General features: G+C 36.0%; 1 protein-coding gene across 8 annotated transcripts in view; it reads right to left on the reverse strand.

Annotated features, from left to right (window-relative positions):
• Window positions 1-23,830, reverse strand: part of NCOA1 (nuclear receptor coactivator 1) — a 220,965-nt gene that overhangs the window by 167,700 nt on the left and 29,435 nt on the right. For 5 of the 8 annotated variants that reach the window (XM_040224480.1, XM_040224484.1, XM_040224483.1 and 2 more), the window contains exon 2: window positions 2,246-2,390. The gene's annotated coding sequence lies outside the window, so the exon portion shown is untranslated. Of the gene's footprint in view, window positions 1-2,245; window positions 2,547-23,830 lie in introns of those variants that run through there. The other 3 variants (XM_040224482.1, XM_040224481.1, XM_040224479.1) reach the window with 2 other exon arrangements.

A 23,830-nucleotide genomic window follows, 5' to 3' on the forward strand; every position in this document is an offset into this window, starting at 1 on the left:
GGGTGTATACAAGCTCCCAATCCTGAATCCCCCTCCCACCTCCTACCCCAAATCATCTCTCTGGATCATCCCCATGCACCAGCCCCAAGCATCCTGTATCCTGTATCGAACATAGACTGGCACTTCGTTTCTTCCATGATAGTATACATGTTTCAATGCCATTCTCCCAAATCATCCCACCCTCTCCCTCTCCCTCAGAGTCCAAAAGTCAGTTCTATACATCTGTGTCTCTTTTGCTGTCTCGCATACAGGGTCATCATTACCATCTTTCTAAATTCCGTATATATGTGTCAGTATACTGTATTGGTGTTTTTCTTTCCGGCTTACCTCACTCTGTATAATCGGCTCCAGTTTCATCCATCTCATTAGAACTGATTCAAATGTATTCTTTTTAATGGCTGAGTAATACTCCATTGTGTATATGTACCACAGCTTTCTTATCCATTCATCTGCTGATGGACATCTAGGTTGTTTCCATGTCCTGGCTATTATAAACAGGACTGCGATGAACATTGGGGTACATGTGTCTCTTTCAATTCTGGTTTCCTTGGTGTGTATGCCCAGCAGTGGGATTGCTGGGTCATAAGGCAGCTCTATTTGCAATTTTTTAAGGAATCTCCACACTGTTTTGCATAGTGGCTGTACTAGTTTGCATTTTAAATGGTTTTTAGATGACAGTGTTTAGCCTCCCTAGCCCCAGAGTAAACATTCTGAGTGAAAGAGGTCTTCAACTTCATTCATAATGAAATTATAGAATAACCTATATCCTTCCACACATTTAGAATTACTCACTACAAAGCTTAACAATTCAACTAATGCTGTTATATTGAAAGCAAGAAGGAAAGGTATCTTTAAAAAATAAGTTAGGGACTTCCCTGGCAGTCCACTGGTTAACACTTAACTTTCCAATGCAGGGGGTGTGGGTTCAATCCCTGGTCAGGGAGCTAAGATCCACAGACCTCCTGGCCAAAAATCCAGAACATTAACAAGAGAAGCGATACTGTAACAAATTCAACAAAGACTTTTAAAAATGGCCACATCCAAAAAAAAAAAAAAAAAAATCTTAAAAAACAATAAGGGAAATGGTTATGGTAATAAGTTAAATTACATATTTAATCATCGCCATTTGATTCAAAGTGACACCAAAAAGTTTTCTAGAAGTTCAACGTATCCACTAGCTGCCAGAGAACTTGTAAAACTTCTCATCAAAACAACCTCTTTTTCATCTGCTATTTGATTCAAGGTAATATTTCTTTGATAAGAACTGCTCGATTACAACACCCCCATTTATTTTAACTGAAGCAATCTTAGGTGTTCTATTATGGATTCTTGTATTTTAGAATTTACTGCTTTACAAGTTCTTCTTTTGAAACAGAAAAAGTGAAATTTAAAATCCAAGTAATAAGTGATACATTTTTCTTAGATTTTTCATCTACTCTGTATCCTAGCAAATACAGAGAAGCAACCAACTCTGTCACTGAAAATAATTATCTTTCCATAATTTCTGCCTATTTGGAAACATGCAATTAACAAGAAAATATTTTATTTTTAAATAAACACCAAACTAACTGTACCCTCTTTGATTTCATAGGTATTTTAGAAAAACAGAGAGCACTGTGTTTTCTGTTGATACTATGTTTCCTTTGATTGTTTTCAATTGTCTTATGTAGTCTTTAAAGTGGACAGCCACCCCCTGATTTGGAAGTATCATTTGACTCTTTAATTACATATCTGGCTTTTCTGATCCAAGTGAAACTAACCCATCAGATCCCAAAGGTCCTAAAGGGAGTCTATAGGGAGTATAAGTGACACTTCTTTGTGAACAGAAAACCCTTCACAGTAAGTTTAGAATAGGAAAGAGAGGTTTCTGAATCAAACCAAAGGACAAGGTTTCTTGTATCATGGAAGCACATGCTGAATTCAACTGTTCATCTCAGAGGGTCATGAAATACATAAAATAATAATTAAACTTTAAGCATTTATTTTATTCCAGTTCTTCTATACTGAGTCGTAACCTGCACTCAGTATATTTCTAACAATTGGCATGCTTTTCTAATTATAAAGATTACCTCCTTTTAAAATCTGAATCTTGTCTCAGATTTGGGGGAATGTGGGGAGGGGAGTGGATGCGTCCCTAAAAGGTAACCATTCTAACATAGAAATTTTTAAACTTATAAAATCTGTATAGATAGAAATCAACATTATACACTGACTGCCAAGGAATTAAATTAAAGTAAAGCTGTACCTTGAATACCTTAGAGTAAGTAGAAGTTATAAATGTCAGTGTCTTCATTTGGAAGCAAAAATTCTTACTGCCTGATCTTGTCTGGTGGTCCGTGATTTTTATCATCAGAGTCGGTTCCAGTCACATCCCATTAGTATGGATGGATCTAAAGTAGAAAAGACATTAGATTTTAGATACTGTGACACATCATTGTTTCCCTATAAGCATACAAAGATTCTCACACAAATGCTTCAGTTTTTCAAGAAATTCTAATTCCCATTCTTGTCCCTACCACAGATTTGAAAAACTGAAAATAAAGAATAAAGATTAAATAAATAAACAGATAAAGTTATCAGTGGTAATTAGTTACTGGCTTTAAAAAGGTTCAGATACCTAAAGGAGGTATGCCGCAAATTAGACTTCATATGGATAATTTAAGGAGGTAAGGGACCTAAGCTTCTGACTCACTCATCAGAAATCAGAGTTGCTGAAGTCACCCCAGCAGCGGTGGCCTCAGGACCCAGTTTCAGGTAAATTGCAACAGTAGGAAGAAACAGGATTTCCAGCAGAAGATACCTCCATGACAAAGAAACACCTGATATGATGGCTATCATTCATTCCTAGGTCACTGGCAGTGGGAACAGGACAAGTGGCCCACCTTACTAAATTCATGGTAGTGCTGTATCTTCCCATTTTACCTCAAACTTAACTCCAAACAGCGGGACTCTGCAGACATCAGAGAATACTTGAGAAAAGTGAGCCCTACTGGCTTTCATTATTTAAAGCCTAACTGCTTTAGGTTTTACCACCCAGGGTTAAGCTTTTCACTAATACTCCCTTTAGACCACAAAGACACAGTGGATCAGGCTCCAGGAATGATCTTTACACCACAGATCAACTCAGGAATCTTGCTAGTTCCTTTTCACTGTGGCTCCCACCCCTGTCACTCCTGGGCTTTATTCAAAGCATAAACTACTGTGACTGCCATCGCTCTGTTTTCATGCCCTCGGTGTTCTCTTTGCTCTCTTACCCACTGCATGTGTTCCCCAACTGCGGTCCTTCCTTCCAACCTTCTCCACAGGGACCTCTGGAAACTCCTTTTACATAGTAAAACAAATGACCTCTATATCTTCAGCCTTATCACTGACCTTAGTTTCAGCCACTGGGCTAAATCCGCCTCTTGAAACAAACCCTCAGGAGTAAAGACTAATAATGTCATAGGAATCATCTCTGTCCACAGTGACATTTCCAGACCCTAACTCACAAGCAATCCCAACCCTTCCCTCAGAGTCATGCCATCTAGCTGTCCTACCCTCTTCTTATCTTTGTCACTGAATATTCCACTCTTTCATTTCTAACCAGGGTCCAGACTCAGTCCCTCAGATGCACTCTACCTACACTCATCTCTCCAGTTGTCACCAGTCTCAAAATCTGGGTTTCACCACCCAGGCTATCAGTCCACCCAGTATGTTAAGTTTCTTTCTTCCACTTCACCACTCTCAAATTCCCAATCCTGGGTCAATTTAACCACCTGCTAATGGAAAACACACAACCATGTGGACTGATACTGCTATAACATTAAGGTCTTCAAAGTTAGTCAGACCCTGAATGCCATCCATGTCATTAATCAGATCCTTCTTCCATAACCACACTGCCTCTGTTGGCAAATGTGCAACTCTCACTCTTCCAGCCCCACAGCGGGTAGAATGGGAAAGGGGTTTTATGTCTTCCTTAACCATGTGTGTAGGTTATTTATATTGTGAAAACACCATTTCTTTCATCTAGTTTTAACATTTTTCTCAGTTTACCGCTGGTTTTTAATACAAAAGTTTCTATTTTCAGGTGGCCAGATTTAGCCATCAGTGCATTTTTCATCTCTCTTATTATTTCTTTGCTTAGAAATTTCTTCCCCTTTAACAATAATAGATAGATACTCTCGTCTTTACTTTTCTGTGGGCTGTTTCTGAATACTTCATTGCAAATGATGAATGGAAAGAGATTTAATTCTAAACTGACCTGTATTTCAAATTGCCAGTTTTCCTAACAACTTAAAGTAATTAAGTAAACTTCTTTTTGATTTATAAATTTCTTCTTATAAATTTCATTTGTCTACAACAAGGTTGATTTCCGGGCTATTATCCATTTCTGTAATGTAATTATTGTTTCTTTTTATGCTTTAATTTGTGATAAGAATATTCTTTGGTGTTCTCATGTTCTATTCTTGACAACAGTTAGATACATTTTACCAGTTTCCAAGGAGATGCCAGTGGCTTCATGAGTAAGAAATGGCTCCCAGTCCACTCTGAGTGGTGTGCTTCTGTTACAGTTGCTGTCTGTACACAGTGCTCCTTTGTACTCTGAGGGATCATCCTTATGGGGTCTAGACCCAAAACCTCCCTAATCATGTTAGAAAACCAGCCTTTTTATGTATTTATCTATCTAAAGCCAGATTCATAAAACCATGATCTTTGCAAGTCTCCATGCTTTGTATTTACCTATTCATTTCTAAAATCTACTTTATGTAAAAACAGAAGTATCTCACATACAATTTTTATTTCACAGGCCAACATTTTTTTATCAGTTCCAATGGATTTTTCAAATCTTCCTTTTATCTTTTAAGGTTCATATAGTTATGTTTACTAACTTTAATTTTTCTGAATATATACCATATTCACATGAATCAAAAACTTAAAATGATGTAAAAAGAAACATATTTGAAAAGTCTCATTTCTCTGTCATCCACATGTGGTTTCATGCTGTCCTTGCTTACTATGTCAGCACTTTTACTAAAGTGGTGTATAAATAAATGTATATTTATTATATATTCTTACATGTACATGCTTCCAGTGATTCTTTATGCAAATACACTTAACTGCAAATATAGTCTTATTAATCCTGCCTTCTTACATAAAATATTTAATTTTGCACATTATCTTTTTTCGCTCATTATATCCTGCAGATTTTCCATGTTAGGATATGCTTCCATGATATTTCATTGTGTGAACATACACTAGCTTGCATAACTAAGCTCATAGTTTTAAGAAATTAGATTCTATAAATTTAAGTCATATTTCTGAAAATAATTTAGTTCAAGAACAACAACTGAACAAACCAAACAGCACATGAAACTATGTGATGTGATTTCACAAAATTCTATTCCATTAATAAATATAAGTTCTCTTGTATATTTCTTTATCTTTTTATCTCAAGTTTACTTTATGATCCTATCTAAAATCTATCAACCATAATAGTCATAAACTTTGAAAGCAGAAGGACAGTTCTCAGGTTGAAAGGCCTCAAATTCTGAAAGCTGCCTAACCTCAATGAGGGTTTCAATGCGTCTACAAAAGTGAAATATAGTTATACAAGAATCAAAACAGCTGTAGAAGCAAATAAATGTTCCATACTACTTAGTAAGATCAGAGAAAGACTCAAGGAAGAAATAGCCCCTTGGGTTGAATCCTAAATGACCAAGTGCTCAAGAGACAAATAAAGGCAAGAGAAAACAAGGGGGATCAGAATAAGCAGCAGTTTGAAATAGCAAACTCTGTCAAGAACTCTAAGTAGTTCTACTTCCACTTAGAATGCAGAAAGCCACAAAAGAGTGTGAGAAAAAGCCAGATACATAAAATCAAAACTTCTCTTGAATCTAATAAAGAATTGAAGTCAGAAGGCAACCAAGTAATTCAATTCCAAAGAGAGAAAGTTCCTCCAGGGAGAGACTGTACAAACTGTTTTACCTTTGGCAGGTTCCCAGAAAAAGAAGTGGCCCTCATACAAGTATACAGGGGAAAAAAATCAGTTAAGATTTTAACAAATTCTAAGTGACCAAATATGAACTACTATATCAGTTAGGAATGGCTGGAAACCCTAAACACAAGGGGAGTTTACACTCAAGTTGCAAGTTCTTCATGCCTCAACCAGATTCTCACAAGAAAGATCAGAGGTAGGACAGGAAACCAGAGAAAGTCCCTCATCATTGATGCAAGTGTGTATGAGGTGACAAGTACGGGTCTGAAGCCTTGCCTGATTCCCCAACCTGTCCCCAACACAGACCGAAAGTCTAGGGCCATTGGGGGAACAGAAAACTCTCTCACACCAGGATCCAGGCAAAAACCCACTGCTTCAGCAAACAGAAGCAAACGCCTTATCCAGACAGGAAGAAAACACTCTTAAGCTCTCAGACACAGGCAAAGATACACTGGTGCTATGAGAATATAGAGGCAAAAAAACAACTGTCTGCCACTGTAGGGGAGGGGGGAAGGAAAAGTCTTGGGTCAGGGATCCTGCACTAATAACAACAGAAATGTACTACTACAAGGGAGGAAAAGGATATTCTTGCCCAAGACCAATCACAAATGTATGACAGTGTTTGACCATCACAGGAAAGAGAAAGCAGGAAAGCTAAGAAAGTCCTACCGCTGAGTCCTGTAGGGACTGATCAGGATTGAGTTTGGACCAGAACAAAAGAGAACCCTGCCCTGTCCCACAAGCACAGCTGTGGGTAACAAGCAGCAATAATCTATCACTGGGAGAAAGACAGTAACATGAAATCTCTCTGCAAACAGATGTGCAAAGACTGTTGAAAGATGGGGGTAATATAGCATCAGAGAAAAATTCTGTAGTACCACACGCCACACTCACAACACAAGGTAACACCAGCCAGTCACTTGAGAACTTTGAAGCCCACTGAAGGTAATAATGGCCACAAATTCCAAACCCAGCGCATTTCAGGATTAGGTTGACTCAATCTCTGACACAAACAACCTGACAGGAGAGAATCACTTCAGTCTCTCCTACTCTCTATACGTGATGACAAGCATTAAATCACAAATTATGAAGCATCCACAAAAGCAAGAAAAAATAACTCTTTGTTAAGAGATAAGAGAAATCAGCAAAATCAGGACTGACTTATTCATTTAAATTATCAACGATTCTAAAATAAGTATGCTAAATGATCTAATATAAAAGATGGACCAGCATACATAAAAAGATGGAAATTTTCAACAGTGAGATGAAAACTTTAAAGTAAAATAGAAAAGCTAGAAACAAACAAAAAAATTGTTTTACATTAGAGAAGAAAAATTTCTTTGGCAGCCTCAAGAGCAGCCTGGACAAAGATGAGGAAAGAATCAGTGAACTTAAAGACAATAGAAATAATACAAAGTGAAACTACAGCTTAGAAAAACTAAAGGAAAAACACAGCTCAGGGCATCCAAAAGGTGTAGTACTATATCAAGATTAATTACATCCATTTAATTGGAGCCCCAGGAGAAAAAAAAAACAAAAACAATGAGATATAAGAAATACATGAATACGATAATGGCCAAGAATTTTCCCAGGAAAATCCAAGACAACAAACCAGAGAGCAAAAAATCCCAGAGAACCCCAATCAAGATAAATACCAAAGGACACACACACAAACAAACATACATGCGTATATCATAGTCAAACTGTAGAAAAACAAAAATAAAAATCTCACAGAGCGAGGAAAAAAATAAACACTACATACAAACAACAAAGATTAAAATTTTCTTCAGAAAATTATACAAGACAAAAGACAATACTGAATACAATATCTTTTAGGTACTGAAAGAAAAAAAAAGAGCTGAACACAGACGTCTATAACCAGCAAAAAAAAAAATTTTTTAATTGAAGGAAGACAGAATTTTTTACAAATAAAATGAGAGAATTCACTGCTTACAGACACCAGAAATGTTATAGAAAGTTCTTTAGGCAGCAGTGAAAATTACCAGGTGAAAATTTGGATCTACAAAAAGGAAATGAAGAGCACTGAAAAGAGAAAGTAAGCACAAAAGACTATTTGTTCATAGTTTATTCATTTTAGAAGGTTGCACATGAACTAAAGTAAAAAATGATAATGTAGGGTTAATAACATATAAGGAAATAAAATTTATGACAACAAAGTATATAGATGGTAGGTAGAAAGTTGAAGCATACTGTGCATAAGGTATTACATGACACATGAAGTAGTATAATATTATTTAAAGAAAAAATTTGATATTAAAAAATGTGGAAAAAAGAATATGATAAGTTAAGATTGTCAACTTATATATCTTTTTAAAAGATATGCCTTTTAGACCTGAGAGTAGTGGTTCTCAATCAGGAGCAGTTTGGACCCCTCAGAGACATACAGCAAAGTCTAGAAACATTTCTGGTTGTCACAACTGGGGGCAGGAAGTGGGTGCTACTGTCATCTAGTAGACAGAGACCAGGAATGTTAAAAATCCTGCATTGCACACAGGATATCCCCACCATGACCCAACAACAAAGAATTATCCAACCAGAAAGACCAACAGGGCCAAAGTTAAGAAACCATGACCTACAGCAACCACTAAAATATGTCTGTATGTATCTATAGAACATGCCAAAAGTTAGATAAAATGAAATTATGAAAAATGATTAATTTAATAGAAGGGAGAAAAGAGGAAAAAATAAACAAAAAGGATTCAAATTGAAAATAACTAGAAGGATGGAAGGTTTAAATCCAAACTTTCCAAATGACTACATTAAATAGAAATTATCTAAACACCCAATTAAAAGGTAGAGATTATCAGATCAAATTTTTAAAACATAATCCAATCATATGCTATCCACAAGACATAGGTTACATATGTCTGTACAAAGACATAGGTTAAAAGTAAAAGCCTGGAAAGGAAAGGAAAGATAGCATGACTGCATTAATATCTGACAAAGCAGACTTCAGAATACGGAATATTACCAATGATAAAGAGGAACATTAATGATAAAGGATCAATTCATGATAAAAACTATAAGGAGATGCAACAAATCCATAATTACAGTTGTAGACATTACTATGCCTCTGCTATTAATTAAAAGAACAAGAAAACAGGAAATCACTAAGATATAGAAGACTTGAAAACACTATCAACTGACATGACCTAATTGAACATTTATAGAACATTATACACAACAAGAACAGAAAATGCATTATTTTCAAGGCTACATAGAGCATTCACCAAAAAAGACCACATTCGGGGCCATAAAACAAACTTCAGAATATTTAAAAGAATTAAAATTAAATAATGCATTTTTTCTGACCAAAACAGAATTAATTTAGAATCAATAACTCAAAGATACATTAAGAATTATCAAAGGTTGGAGATTAAACAATATATTTCTAAATAACTCAAAAGATTAAAAATTAAGGGAAATTAGAAAAAAATTTTAATTGAACTAAAGTAAAACAGAACATACCAAAATTTGTGGGATACCACTAACACAGTTCTTAGAGAAAAACTTACAGCATAAAACATAAACTGCTTATATTAGAAAACATAAGTTTTGCCTCAATAATCTAAGCCTCCACCTTAAGTAGAAAAAACAAATTAAACACAAAGGAATTAGAAGGAAGAAACGAAACTGAAAACAAAACACAACACAGAAAATTTATGAAACTGAAATCTAATTCTTTGAAAATTTCAATAACACTGAATAAACTTCCGGCCAGAAAAAGAGAGAAGCCACAAATGAACTATATCAAGAATGAAAAGAGGACAGCACTAGAAACTGTACAGATATTAAAAGAATAACAAGACACCATTACAAACAACTTTATGGCAATAAAACTCTGTAATTTTGTTAAAATGTACCAATTGCTTGAAAGTTTGAAAGACAAACTACCAAGTTTACTCAATAAATTAAACATAACTCTTCATAAGTATTAAGAAAATTTTATTCATTATTTAAAATCTTCCCATGAAGAGAGGTCCAGGACAAATGGCTTCCTTGGTAAATTCTACCAACATCTAAGGAAGAAATCATAACAATATTACATAAATTTTCCAGAAATAAGAGTAAACATTTCCCAATTCATTTTATCAGGACAGCATAACACAAAATATCTTAACCAAATATTAGAAAAATGAATCTAGCAATATACAGAAAGGAATATATATAATGACCAAATAACATTAATACCAAGAATACAATATTAGTTCAATACAGAAAAAAAAATGAATCAGTGTAATCCAACATATCAATATAAGCAATCACCTAAAAAAATTTTAGGAAAACCCCACAACCATTCACGATTCAAAACTCAGAAAACCAGGAACAGAAGGGAATGTCCTCAGCCTAAGACATGAATTTACAACAAATCTACAGCTAATGTCATACATAATCATAAAAGGCTAAATGCTTCCCCTCTAAGATCAGGAACAAGGCAAGAACATCTGTTCTCATAACTCCTATTCAGCAATACACTGCACTGTCAGTACAACAATGTAAGAAAACAAAATAAAAGCACAGAGATGGGGAAAAAAGAGAAAACAAAACTACCTTTTTTTTCACAAGTGCTAGAGTCTATACAGAAAATCCCAATGAATCTACTACTAAAACTAAATTTGCTTTGAATCCGGCAAAACTTCAGGATACAAGGTCAACATACAAAATTCAACTGTATTTCTATATGGCAGCAATTAATTAGAAATAAATCAACCAAACAGTAGCAATTATACTGGCATCAAAAAAGAAAGATTTAGGATAAATATAACAAAACAAACAGAAAAGTCCTGTGCTCAAAAATACAAAACACCAAGTGAGAAATCAAAGACCTCAATAAATAGAGCTATACTGTTTTAAAACATCAGATTAATCAACATTAAGGTATCAATTCTCCTCAAACTAATATATAGATTTAACATAAATCCCAATTAAAACCCCACCTAGCTTTTTTGGCAAAAAGTGGCTAGCTGATTCTAAAATTTATATGGAAATGCACAGAACCTATAACACTAAAAATAATTCTAAAAAAGAACATTATTGGAAATTTTATACAACCAGATTTCAGTACTTTCTTTTTCTTTTTTAATTAAGGTCTTTTTATTCTCAACCTGCTTTGGGGGGAGGAGAGGGGAGGAAGGGGCACCACTCTGCATCCTATGAGTACTTAAGTTTCCAGACCAGGGATGGAACCCATGCCCCCTGCAGTGGGAGCACAGAGTCTTAACCACTGGACTGCCAGGGAAGTCCTTCAATACTTTATAGAAAGCTAAAGTCATCAGGATATTGTAATGCTGACATAAAGATAAGTGCACAGATCAGTGGAACAGAGGAGATGTCCAGAAACAGATCTACATATTAATAGTCAATTGATTTGATCTTCAAAAAAAGTACCAGGGTAATTCAATGGAAGAAGAACTGTCTTTGTAACAACTAATGCTAGAACAAACGACAACCCATATGGGGAAAGAGGAAAAAAAAAGAACCTCAACCCATACCTCATATCTTCTATAAAAATTAATAGACTTACATATTTTATATATAAAACTATAAAATTTCTAAAGGAAAACGTAGGAGAAAATTTGGGGGACACTAGGTTAACCCAAAGAACCTAGTGAGAAACCCTGAGAAATCTGTATGCAGGTCAAGTAGTAACAGTTAGAACTGGACATGGAACAACAGACTGGTTCCGAACTGGGAAAGGAGTACATCAAAGCTGTATATTGTCACCCTGTTTCTTTAATTTATATGCAGAATACATCATTCAAAATGCCAGGCTGGATGAAGCTCAAACTGGACTCAAGATTGCCAGGAGAAATATCAATAACCTCACATACACAGATGACATGCCACCCTTATGGCAGAAAGCAAAGAGGAACTAAAGAGTCTCTTGATGCAAGTGAAAGAGGAGAGTAAAAAAGCTGGCTTAAAACTCAACATTCAGAAAACAAAGATCATGACATCTGGTCTCACCACTTCATGGCAAATAGAAGGGGGAACAATGGAAACAGTGATAGACTTTTTTTCTTGGGCTCCAAAATCACTGGAGATAGTGACTGCAGCCATAAAATTAAAAGACGCTTGCTCCTTGGAAGAAAAGCTATGACCCACCTAGACAGCATATTAAAAAACAGAGACATTAATTTGCCAACAAAGGTCCGTCTAGTCAAAGCTATGGTTATTTCCAGTAGTCATGTATGGATGTGAGAGTTGAACTATAAAGAAAGCTGAGCGCTGAAGAGTTGATGCTTTTGAACTGTGGTGTTGGAGAAGACTCTTTAGAGACTGCGAGAAGATCAAACTAGTCAATCCTAAAGGAAATCAGTCCTGAATATTCACTGGAAAGACTGATGTTGAAGCTGAAAGTCCAATACTTTGCCCACCTGATGCAAAGAACTGCCCCACTGGCAAAGACCTTGATGCTGGGCAAGACTGAAGGCAGGAGGAGAATGGAACGACAGAGGATGAGATGGTTGGATGGATGGTATCACCAACTGGATGAGTTTGAGCAAAGTTCCGGGAGATGGTGATGGACAGGGAAGCCTGGCATGCTGCAATCCATGGGGTTGCAAAGAGTCGAACACAACTGAGCAACTGAATTGAACTGAGATTAACCCAGAGGTTGGCAAATTTTTTCTGTAAAGGGTCAGACATTAAATATTTTAGGCTTTGTGGGCTTAACTCTGTCCTGCAGCAAGAAAGGAGCTATAGAGAACATGGAAATAAATAGGCATAGCTACGCTCCAATAAAACTTTAATTATAAAAACAAGCAACAGACTGAACTAGCTATAGTTTGCCAATCCATGAGTTAGGCAGAATTTTTTGATATGACACAAAAAGCAAGGACCATAAAAGAAAAAACATGAGATATTGCACTTTACGAAAATGTAAAGACGACACAAACATGGAGAAAATATCTACGAGTATCTCGTAAAGAACTTGTTTCTGAATATAAAGAACTCTTAGATACAATAAAACAATAAACAGTTCAGTAAAAACAATGGCAAAGTATTTGGACAATGCAAAAATTACAACTTTAACAAGCAGCCTGCTGACATGGTACCTGTGTTTATTCACCTTTCCTACCGGCCTTCAGGCTCCTGTCTGAATGGCACCCCCAACATTCTGCCCTATGCAAGAAGATAACCAACAAATGAAATAAAGCTATCAGAGGACTATTTAAGCTGATTTTTAGAGCAGTTAATACACATACCTGTTATAAAAAGTAAATTGTACTAACAGGTTATGATGAACAGAAAATCTCCTTTAGTCATTCAGCTCCTTTCCCTTGCTTACTGTATATTCACTGATATTCTAAATATTAAAAAGCATTTATATGTATTTTTAATGAAAATGATGGCATATTATACAGCTTCTCATCATGATTTTTTTAACTTAATGTGTCTTAGAACTTACTTCATATCATTCCTTAAAGAATTCTCTCATGCTCTTTTTCTTCTTAGCAACTTCATTATATTATACATGAATATATCATAACTGTCTAACTAGTTCCTCATGGACAAACTCATATTATTTCCAATATTTTTCCATTATTCACAATGCTCTAAAGAATGTCTGTGTACTCATGAACCGGAATTACTTTCTGAGTCAAAGAGAGTCTGAATTTAAATTATGATACTTATGATACCTTCACTAGAATTTTGTTTCACAAAGTTTCTGAAGGCAAGGCTTAAAATATATATATATATATAGATATATGTCAGTAAACCTTCCAGATCAGAGAAACTATGATTTTCAATCCTAAGTTATCCAAGATACTTGCTAAGTAAAGATAAATTCAGAGTGAGTAAAAACAACAAGAGTGAGACTTAGCAAGGCCCCTCACTACCCCAAATTTTTTCTACTTAATTAAGGAAACACTTTTAGTTTAATATGTATAATCTAATCTCTAAGAGGGCTTGAACTGGTTACAAGTTAAGATACAAGTTAATCACAATAAAACTTTGTAAATAAAATTAAAAATTAAGATACTGTGGTAGTTGATTGATATGGACACAAACTATCCTACCAAAAAGGCAGCCATGAAGTCCTTACCAGTCTGTGTGCATGTCACTCCACCCATGAGGACATGATGCTTATATCCCAGTTCCTTGAATCTTGGCTGGCCTTTTGACTTGCTTTGACCAACAGTGACCAAAAGTGACATACTGAAGCTTCAAAGATCTGCAGGATTGACAATTTGCCCTTTCTCTTTCTTGGAAGCTAGAAGCCATGTAAGAAATTGAACACCCCGAAACTATCATGCTGTGAAGAGGTCCTGTGGAGGCACACCAAAGTGCCAGATCTGTAATGGAAGTCTCCTTAGACTATCCAGTCCAGCCCAAGCTACCAGCTGAGGGAATGAAACCAGCTGATGCCACATAGAAAAGAAGAATCCCCTAGCCAAGCCATAACCAAATTCCTGACCCAAAGAACTGTAAAAATAATATATCAATGTGCTTTTAAGTCACTAAGTTTGGGAGTGATTTGTTAAACGACAACAGGCAACTGAAACAGACACTATTGAGCTCATAATTTCAGCGAGACAATAATATTATGTGTCACTATTGGGTTCTGAGTGTCAAAATTGGGTCCATATTCCCAGGGTTTTAAGTTTTCATTTTTGATAAGAAGGAAATATGTAAGTTTTGTATCTGAACAGTATGTACTTGTAAAAAGAAGAATGAACCTAGTGGACTATAGTTTCAAATATAATTTTAGAAAATGCACATCATTCAAAATGATATATCTATAGACAGATGGCACATCATTAAATCAGAGTATGGTACAGGCATTTTCATATTAGGGGAGACTGAGAAGACATGATCTTACTATTTTCATTCTCTGAAGCCCTGATAACAAGAAATCAGATGACTACATAATTAAAATATTCATTAAACTATCCTATCTGATACTTTCACTGAGCTTTGGATAGACACTAAATAACTATCTGTGATTAAATCTTCTAATCAGAACATATAGAACACTCTATAAGATTGCTTAAGATTAGAGTCATACACATTTAATAGCCTCAAAATCTACGATTCCCCTACAACAGCTCCCACTTAGATTACCAATATTCTTTAATGTTCAGTTCAGTTCAGTTCAGTCGCTCAGTCGTGTCCGACTCTTTGCGACCCCGTGAATCACAGCACGCCAGGCCTCCCTGTCCATCACCAATTCCTGGAGTTCACTCAGACTCACATCCATCGAGTCCGTGCTGCCATCCAGCCATCTCATCCTCTGTCGTCCCCTTCTCCTCCCACCCCCAATCCCTCCCAGCATCAGAGTCTTTTCCAATGAGTCAACTCTTTGCATGAGGTGGCCAAAGTACTAAAGTTTCAGCTTTAGCATCATTCCTTCCAAAGAAATCCCAGGGCTGATCTCCTTCAGAATGGACTGGTTGGATCTCCTTGCAGTCCAAGGGACTCTCAAAAGTCTTCTCCAACACCACAGTTATATCCTATGAAAACACCTTAGTCTTTAACTTATTTAACCTTAAAGAGCTATCAGGGAAGCCCCAAACAGCACCTGCTGCTGCTGCTGCTAAGTCACTTCAGTCGTGTCCGACTCTGTGCGACCCCATAGACAGTAGCCCACCAATACATAAATAACCACTCCCTTCAGTTACTATGTGAAGCACATACTCAAAGGCTAGGGAGTTACATTCCACCTCCTTGAAGGAGAGAAATGTATGCATAAACTATCTGGAGTTCTTCTGTATGAGATAAATAATTGGGGGTGGGAATACCTTTTTATTCAATCATTTAATCAGTGTGGATGGAGGGATATTCACTTTACACTTTGGATTATAAACTGATCCAGTTTTGGTGTCTGGATGCTCTTTCAGATTGTTTCCTATATTTTTTTTGCCAAGCCCCATTCTTTGGCTTTTGAGTATGTTTACTAACTTTCTGGCTCTACAAAATGTTCCAGGTTCATCTTGCACATTCCCTGCTCCAGTCCTAGAATCAGCCATTTTCTAAGAAGCTTTGTTCTTGTTATTGGAGAATTGTATTAGAAATCAAGATCTGAGTGCTAGGTGTGCACAGTGCTAATGGGGTGTCACTGCTTCTAGGTTCTTTTATCAATAGAAGATACAAATCAATGTCTATCTAGGAAATAAATGTCTGCATTTTTGGCGATGTATATTTACATATCTATAATTATTTCTGTATCCATATCTACATTAACTTAAACATGAGTTCATCCTGACTTCTCTAATCCTAATCTAGTACCACATGGTTTGTTCCAGCCTTCCCCTTGCCATGGTTATCTGTAACCTCACTCACCAAAAGTGAGAAACCTGGTTCCCACAATTCACCATCCATTTACTTATTTAATATGAGTGTACATGTATAATAGTTTCAGATTTGTTAGCCCACACACACCTGAGTTTTTAAAAATCATTATATAAGTTTTGGGTATATCTCTTGAATTTTTGTCCTCCTTTTTTAGCCATTCCTTCCAAAGGTCTTATCAGAAGAATCCTCATTTTAGATGTGTGTGTTCAAAGATCTTTCATCTAAATCTCTTTCTGTACCTTGTACCAGGGTGATCTTTCATATCCATGCAGTCTTGTACTGTTACACTCAGGAAGCTCTAAGAGCATTTTTTATTATGAGGCTTTAACACTGCTAAGATGAGGCTATAAAGAAATCTGATATATAAGAAATGTCCACAAAACTTTGGTTGCATAGCAATCAATCCCTTTTAAAAGATATCCTCTATTTAAAACATTCTTTTTTTTTTCCTACTTCAAGACATTTCTCAGTCCCTCCTTCTCCCTACCAGTGATGAAGTGATCTGCAAAGGTCCCGTACATCCAAATCTAAGCACACACGGACTCTGGACTTTTAACATTTCAAAAGAAGTACTGAACAAAGTAAAAGGAAAGTATAAAGTAACCCGAGACAATGAGTGGAATGTGGCTGCATGTTGTTAGGTTTAATTTGCACAGAGATGATAAACTAGTAGGAAGTAGCTGCTGCTGCTGCTGCTGCTGCTAAGTCGCTTCAGTCGTGTCCGACTCTGTGCGACCCCATAGACGGCACCCACTAGGCTCCCCCGTCCCTGGGACTCTCCAGGCAAGAACACTGGAGTGGGTTGCCATTTCCTTCTCCAATGCATGAAAGTGAAAAGTGAAAGTGAAGTCACTCAGTTGTGTCCGACACTTCGAGACCCCATGGACTGAAGCCCACCAGGCTCCTCTGTCCATGGGATTCTCCAGGCAAGAGTACTGGAGTGGGGTGCCATCGCCTTCTCTGAGGAAGTGAAAACAAAACTGGATTAAGAATAATGGGCCTCAGTAGGGGAAAGAAATCACTAAGTCACCTGAGAGACAAAATGGACAAAAAAGCCAAAAATCTGAAACACAGACCCCGAACTGTATTACTACAGCAGTATAAAAAACAGGTCTTTCTGCTCATCAGATGAGTCCTTAATTCCCAAAATAAATAACTCTGATCAGCCAGAAATTTCAGCGTTAGTCACAATAAAGATTCTCACAACAATGTCATTACATAAATAAATGGCAAGGTGAATGTAATTATTAAAACAATTATCCTTCTCTAGCTCTTAATGGTGAGCACATTGATCATTTTTGTTTAAATCAAAACTGTATTAAATACCTTTTGTCCAAAACTTCTTCAGATAGTTCTGCTGACCACTAGAAGACTCACAAATGTGGCACTAGAAAAATAAGCTATTGTTAATTCTAAAACTGACAATCTTTGGTTGCAACTGTAATGAACTTTGCAATCTTTAGTGAGAATTATTAAATAAACTATCAAATAAAATTCTATTTCTAAGAAGCAGTAGAGAAATTCTTAGTTTGTGCTGAATTACACTGAGGACTAAAAAAAGAAAATCTGAGAAATCTAAAACAATTTAAAATATATATATAATGTGCTATTTTACCACTAGCTAAAATATCTAAGAGTTTGTTATATCATTATGCTAAATATGGCTGATTTTTTTCAAATAATTAGCAAATAATTTTTATAGCATAACGATAAAAAATTAGGTAGGTAAATTAGGAAATTTAGTATTATCCAATATTCATTGGAAGGACTCGTGCTAAAGGTGAAGCTCCAATACTTTGGCCACCTGATGTGAAGAGCTGACTCACTGAAAAAGACCCCGATGCTGGGAAAGACTGAAGGCAAAAGAAGAGGGCCACAGAGGAGGGAGAGATAGATAGCATCACTGACTCAATGGACATGAACTTGAGCAAAATCCAGGAGAGAGTGGAGGACAAGAAAGCTGGGCGTGCTGCAGTCCATGGTGTCACAAAGAGTTGGACACGACTTAGCTACTGAACAACAACAAAAGAGAACATGTATCTGATACTGATCTTGTAAATATCTTTGTCGAGAAAAAAGGTTAGCAAGTTAAGTGGTAAATGTACTTCCAGGCAGAAGAGAAGCTAACTATAAAACCTCCACCCCAGAAAATGCCAATTAAGCACTCCATATCCAACAATGAGGGCTTCCCAGTTGGCTTGGTGATAAAACAAACAGGAAAAATCCACATGCAGGCTCGATCTCTGGGCAGGGAAGACCCCCTAGAGAAAGAAATGGAAACCCACTCCAGTGTTCTTGTGTGGAAAATCCCATGAACAGAGGAGCCTGCTGGGCTACAAATCTTGGGGTCGCAAAAGAGTTGGGACACGACTTAGCGACTAAACAACAACATCCACCAATGAACAGGGCCATGGTGGCCTGTCTCAGTGCTCAGCCTCCAGCTGCCCTGTTAAATTTTTTTTTTTCAATGACTTGCTCCAATAATTCAGAAACTTCTTCATCGTATCTATTGATAACACAAAGCTGAATAGGCTACAGAATGCAATAAATGAAGATTAACAGTGGCAAATGGTCTAAAGGGTAGAACACTGGGTTAAAAACAAACTAGATAAAAATTTAGGGTGATAAGCACATAAGAGTTTGCTGTATAGTATTCTTTACCAGGTACATACTTTTAATCTATTATTTTGCATCCATTAAATGTTTATTTAAAATTTAAGAGTAAATAAAGCACTAGGATAAAGCATATTAAAGTCCCATCCCTAGATTATTTCATGCAATCCTCACAACAATCCTACTGATGAGGTATTATTATTGTCATTATACATTTTTTTAAAGTCAAGTTAATCCAAGGACGCTTTACTAATAAATGCAAAACCCAATCTTTTTGCTCCATGGCTTGATTTGCTATACCAATCTCTTCTTTATTTCTCAGTTAAAATGAAGATAGAAGACTCTACATAATAGCCAATTATAAAAATAAATAAACATACAAGCAAACAAATCTACAGGCTTACATGACCAAAGTTGTTAATGGGAACAAAAAGAGGGATATACTGTCATTTAAAAAAAAACTAATTGAAAACTTGAACTATTATAATCACACTGCTAAAATAGACCCATTCTAATCTGAGTTGATCAGAATCACACTTAAGCCATCATACGAGGATTTAAATACTATGATTTGAAAGATTTAAGGTCAGAGAACATCTAGGGTTTCCAAGAGTCTGAATATAATGGTATAGAAAAAACCGGTTACCAAAATTATTCTGGAAAAGAGAAGCATCTGGAAAGACAGACAGCTATCATCAAATAGAGACATCAAAGTAGTCATAAAATATCCAAACCCTTGATGTACCAAAATGGAGAGTGATTTGTTATACCCAGCTTCGCAGAGTAGAGCTGGGACCGATAAGTAGATAATAGAAGTAAACCTCAGATCACTATTACTAAAGATAATCAAGCAGAAGAGAGACAGACTAAAAAACCAAAGATCCCTTACAAACCTCAGATTCTATTTCCTTAATCCTTATCCTTCATATGAAGTCTTCGTTCTCTACAACAAATTACAGCCTTAATTTTAACTGTATGTTAGTCATTTCACATTTTATATGTATATCCCCATAAAATAAATGTCACAAATTATGGCCCAACTGACAGGTCCAAAAACTTATTTTACAAAGCTGTACTACAACATTAATTAGAGTGGAGTCACGTTTTGTTTGCTTTTATCTTTCTCAAACTAGTCTCCCAAATATGAAAATTAGACTACACTGAAGAATCAACTTGAGTTCTGGGTAAGTGAGCAGGAGATCATCAGAACAAGGCAGACTTAAAGAAAAAAGTCCTTTTTCCCCTAAAATGGTCACTCCCTAAACTGCCAACCTTAGCAATTTTTCTAATAAAACAATTTGTCTTCTGTAAATCCCACCATTCTGCACAGCGTTTTCCACTCTCCTCATTCCTAACTCCAGTATGTACAAATTACCCCATGCCACAGTATCCTACTCTAGTACCCTACTCTGGCTGCTTCAGTTGACCATGTATTGACAATCGACCAACTCTAATGTACAAAATTACGCTTCTCCCTTTTAATCACAACTAGGGATGGAGAGATAATCTGACTACAACAATTTATAAAAATGATGGTAAACTCTTAACCTATCCAGAAGTATATAAAAAACAAGTATTTGTCCATCCAAATTAATGCTTAACAGACAGAATTTCAGACAAAATAATAATGAAATTTAAAAATCATCAGACAGTATGGGTGAAGATACTTTCTATCATTAGCCTTGTCTGAAATCCCATAAGTGGATTCTGTTCCACAACTTTTCTCCTCTAGCGCAGAAACCTTCAAATTCTTTAAAAGGCAATGGTTTCCAAGAGTTATAGCCCTGGTTAACAGGGAGAAGGGAGACCATTTAACAATAAGTAGGACTGGGGAAAATGGTACTCAGTACTTGTGTAGACAATTAAATGGTAATTGGAGAAAAACCTCAAACAGATAAATTATTTAATAAGCAGGGAGTTATAAAAATTTTAAGACTGAAGGAAATGAGTCTTATATACTTGTCTCAGGCTTACATGACATCTGCTCTCTCATTATGACCCACCAAATGTCAACAAATATGTTAGAAAGACAAAAAAAAATCTACTTAACAGCTTAAAAAAAAAAGATATAAATGATGACTTTTAAAAAAGCTAGTAAGATGCAGTAAAAACAACTGAGAGAAGGATAGTAAGGAGAAGATGGAAGGATACAGTCAAAGAAGATATATTTTGGAATAGATGAATAATCCAAATGCAAATAATCTACCTACAGATAATCATGACTTGCCCATATATATATAACCAAATGTAAAATATATTATTCTGAATCAACACATGTGAAATGTTTACAGTGCTGCCTGATATATAGTATATGATAAGCTTTCAAAAAGTGTTCATTTCTACAACTATTGCTTATAATACCCACTGTCTGCAGCTTAAAAGAATTATAAATACTCAATCCTACCCTCTCCTAAGAGTATGAGTACTATGTATTTTAAGATAATTAAAGGTAAATGCATTACCCCTTTCAGATCTTTAAAAGCAAGAATCTTACTCCAATGATGCATTAAATTACAAACTACTACAGAATATTATTATATTGCTAATGATTACGGTTTTACTTTACCCTTTCCATCTTTAGCAATCTTAAGCCCTCTTCCAATCTACTTTAATACCTGGGCAAAACCATCCCTCATCATTACTGCATCTTATTCAAGTATCCATCCTCTTCCTGTTTCTACACCATCCCCAAATCAGAACCCAACTTCAAGCTCCCACAGAGTTGTGCACTACATCTTGCATATGCTTTTTGTACCTTCGAAATGCTTCTCATGTGTGCCCTTATCAGGTATCATTATAATAACCGCTGACGTTATCTACTGCCACTATAGTCTGAGAACGGCCATGTTTTCTTCATCATTATGAGGCTGGCACAGAATACTTAACACTAAAGGCTGCTAAATGTTTGCTGAATAAATGATTCCATCTTCAGAAATAAACTAGATGACAAGAAATAGTTTAATGAATTACAGTACATTTCAGTTACTGAGTCATAAAACAAAAACAAGTCATTATTAAAACTCAATAATAAATGTTAGACAGACTGTGTATCACAATGATTAAGAACATGAGATTTGAAGTCCGTCCAGCTTTTGTTCATTCATTCAACAAATATTTAATGAGAGGCTACTTTAAGCCAGGCATCCTTCTATCCTGCCTGTGTAGAATTTACATTCCAATGGGGAGAAGCAAACTATAATCACAATGAAACAGGTAAATAATACAGTATATTAGAAGGTAATACATTTGGGAGCAGGGTAAACAGAGATGGGGACTCAGTGAAGAAGAGGGGAAGGGGAAAATTGTGATACTAAATAGGATGATACAGGTAGACACACACTCCCCACCCCCCACTTTACTGGAAACAAGATTTGAGCAAGACTTGAAGGAGTTGAGAGGGATATCCAAGAAATGGCCAGAATGTTTTCATAAGTAGCTGTACCATTTTACATTCTCACCAGCAGTGTATGAATCTCCTGATTTCTTCTAAGTTCCTATCAACACTTGTTATTATCTTTTTAATTCTAATCATCACAATGGGTATGAAGTGTGGTATTTCATTGTGGCTTATATTTGGTTCTCTGATGACTGTTTTTCCATGCTCTTCTCAGTGCCGGCCACTCAGTCATGTCTGACTCTTTGCAACCCTGTGAACTGTAGCCTGTCAGGCTCCTCTGTCCATGGAATTCTCCAGGCAAGAATACTGGAGTGGGTTGCCATGCCCTTCTACAAGTTTCATGCTCTTAACAGTTCTTAATTTTGATGAAGTTCAATTTATCAGTTTTTTCTTTTACAGATCATGCCTTTTGTGTTGAATCTAAGAAATCTTCACCTAACCCATAGTCACAAAGGTTTTATACTGTGCTTTTTCTAGAAGTGTTAAAGTTTTAGGTTTTACATTTAGTTCTATGATCCATTGGGAGTTAATTTTTATTTTTTAATGTGGTACAAACAATGGATCAAAGTCCAGTTTTCTACATGTGGACATCCCCCTGTTCCAGCATCACTGGTTGAAAAAGACTGCCCTTTTGCCACTGAATTACTTTGGTACCTTTGTTAAAAAACAATTTAACACATGTGTATGGATCTCTTTCTGGACTGTCACAGAGAGTATACTATAAAAAATATAAATTGAAATCCCTAAAAGAACCAAAGATTTAATAACAAAAGCATGTAAATGGGGCAAGCTTAAACCAATAGGAAGAAGTGTGGCCTCTATCTTACTAACTTAACAGATAGTAAAACACTGTGTAGCCCCAACAAAACAGAATGAATATGTAGTTGAGGGGAGTGTGTAAGGAAAAACACTGGTATTAAAGATATATTCTTAAATGAAAAAAGCTGTACATAAATAGGAGAGTAAACTGGGGGGGAAAAGTTAGAGAGGCAGTTTTTATACCAACAGATAAAACAGAGGGAGTAACAGAGAAAAGGAGAAAGATAGCACTAACAGGTGGGAGAGACAAAAAGGTCAGATACCAGACTGAGAATTAAAGGGAGTTGGGTCAAGTTTGTTTTTTTTTAAGTTTATCTCTACTATTATCATTATTATTATCATTTCACAAGGGTAGCCATTAGTGTGGCTCAGTTAACAACAGTGATATATATTTGCATTCATAGCTTAATGAACTTTTGTTTTTGCTCCCCCTCCATTAAAAAAAAAAAAGCAAAACCTATTCATAATCATAAATAGTAAAAAAATATATATATTTCCTAGGTCAGGATCCATGTACTGCTCCTTTACAGCCTGCAGAGCAAGGCTCAGCCTATTCACTACAAAGGGGCTGGCACACAGGAGGCCACACTCAAGGAGCTCAGAGAGGGACTGATTACCTGCTGGCTGAGTGGCTCTGGCTATTCTTCAGTGATAGAAGTAACAATTACACTTTCTTTCCAGAAGGAGATTCACTGAAGGTTTCTGTT

The sequence above is a fragment of the Oryx dammah genome, unplaced genomic scaffold (assembly GCF_014754425.2).
Source record: "Oryx dammah isolate SB20612 unplaced genomic scaffold, SCBI_Odam_1.1 HiC_scaffold_25, whole genome shotgun sequence".
Lineage (NCBI taxonomy): Eukaryota > Metazoa > Chordata > Mammalia > Artiodactyla > Bovidae > Oryx > Oryx dammah.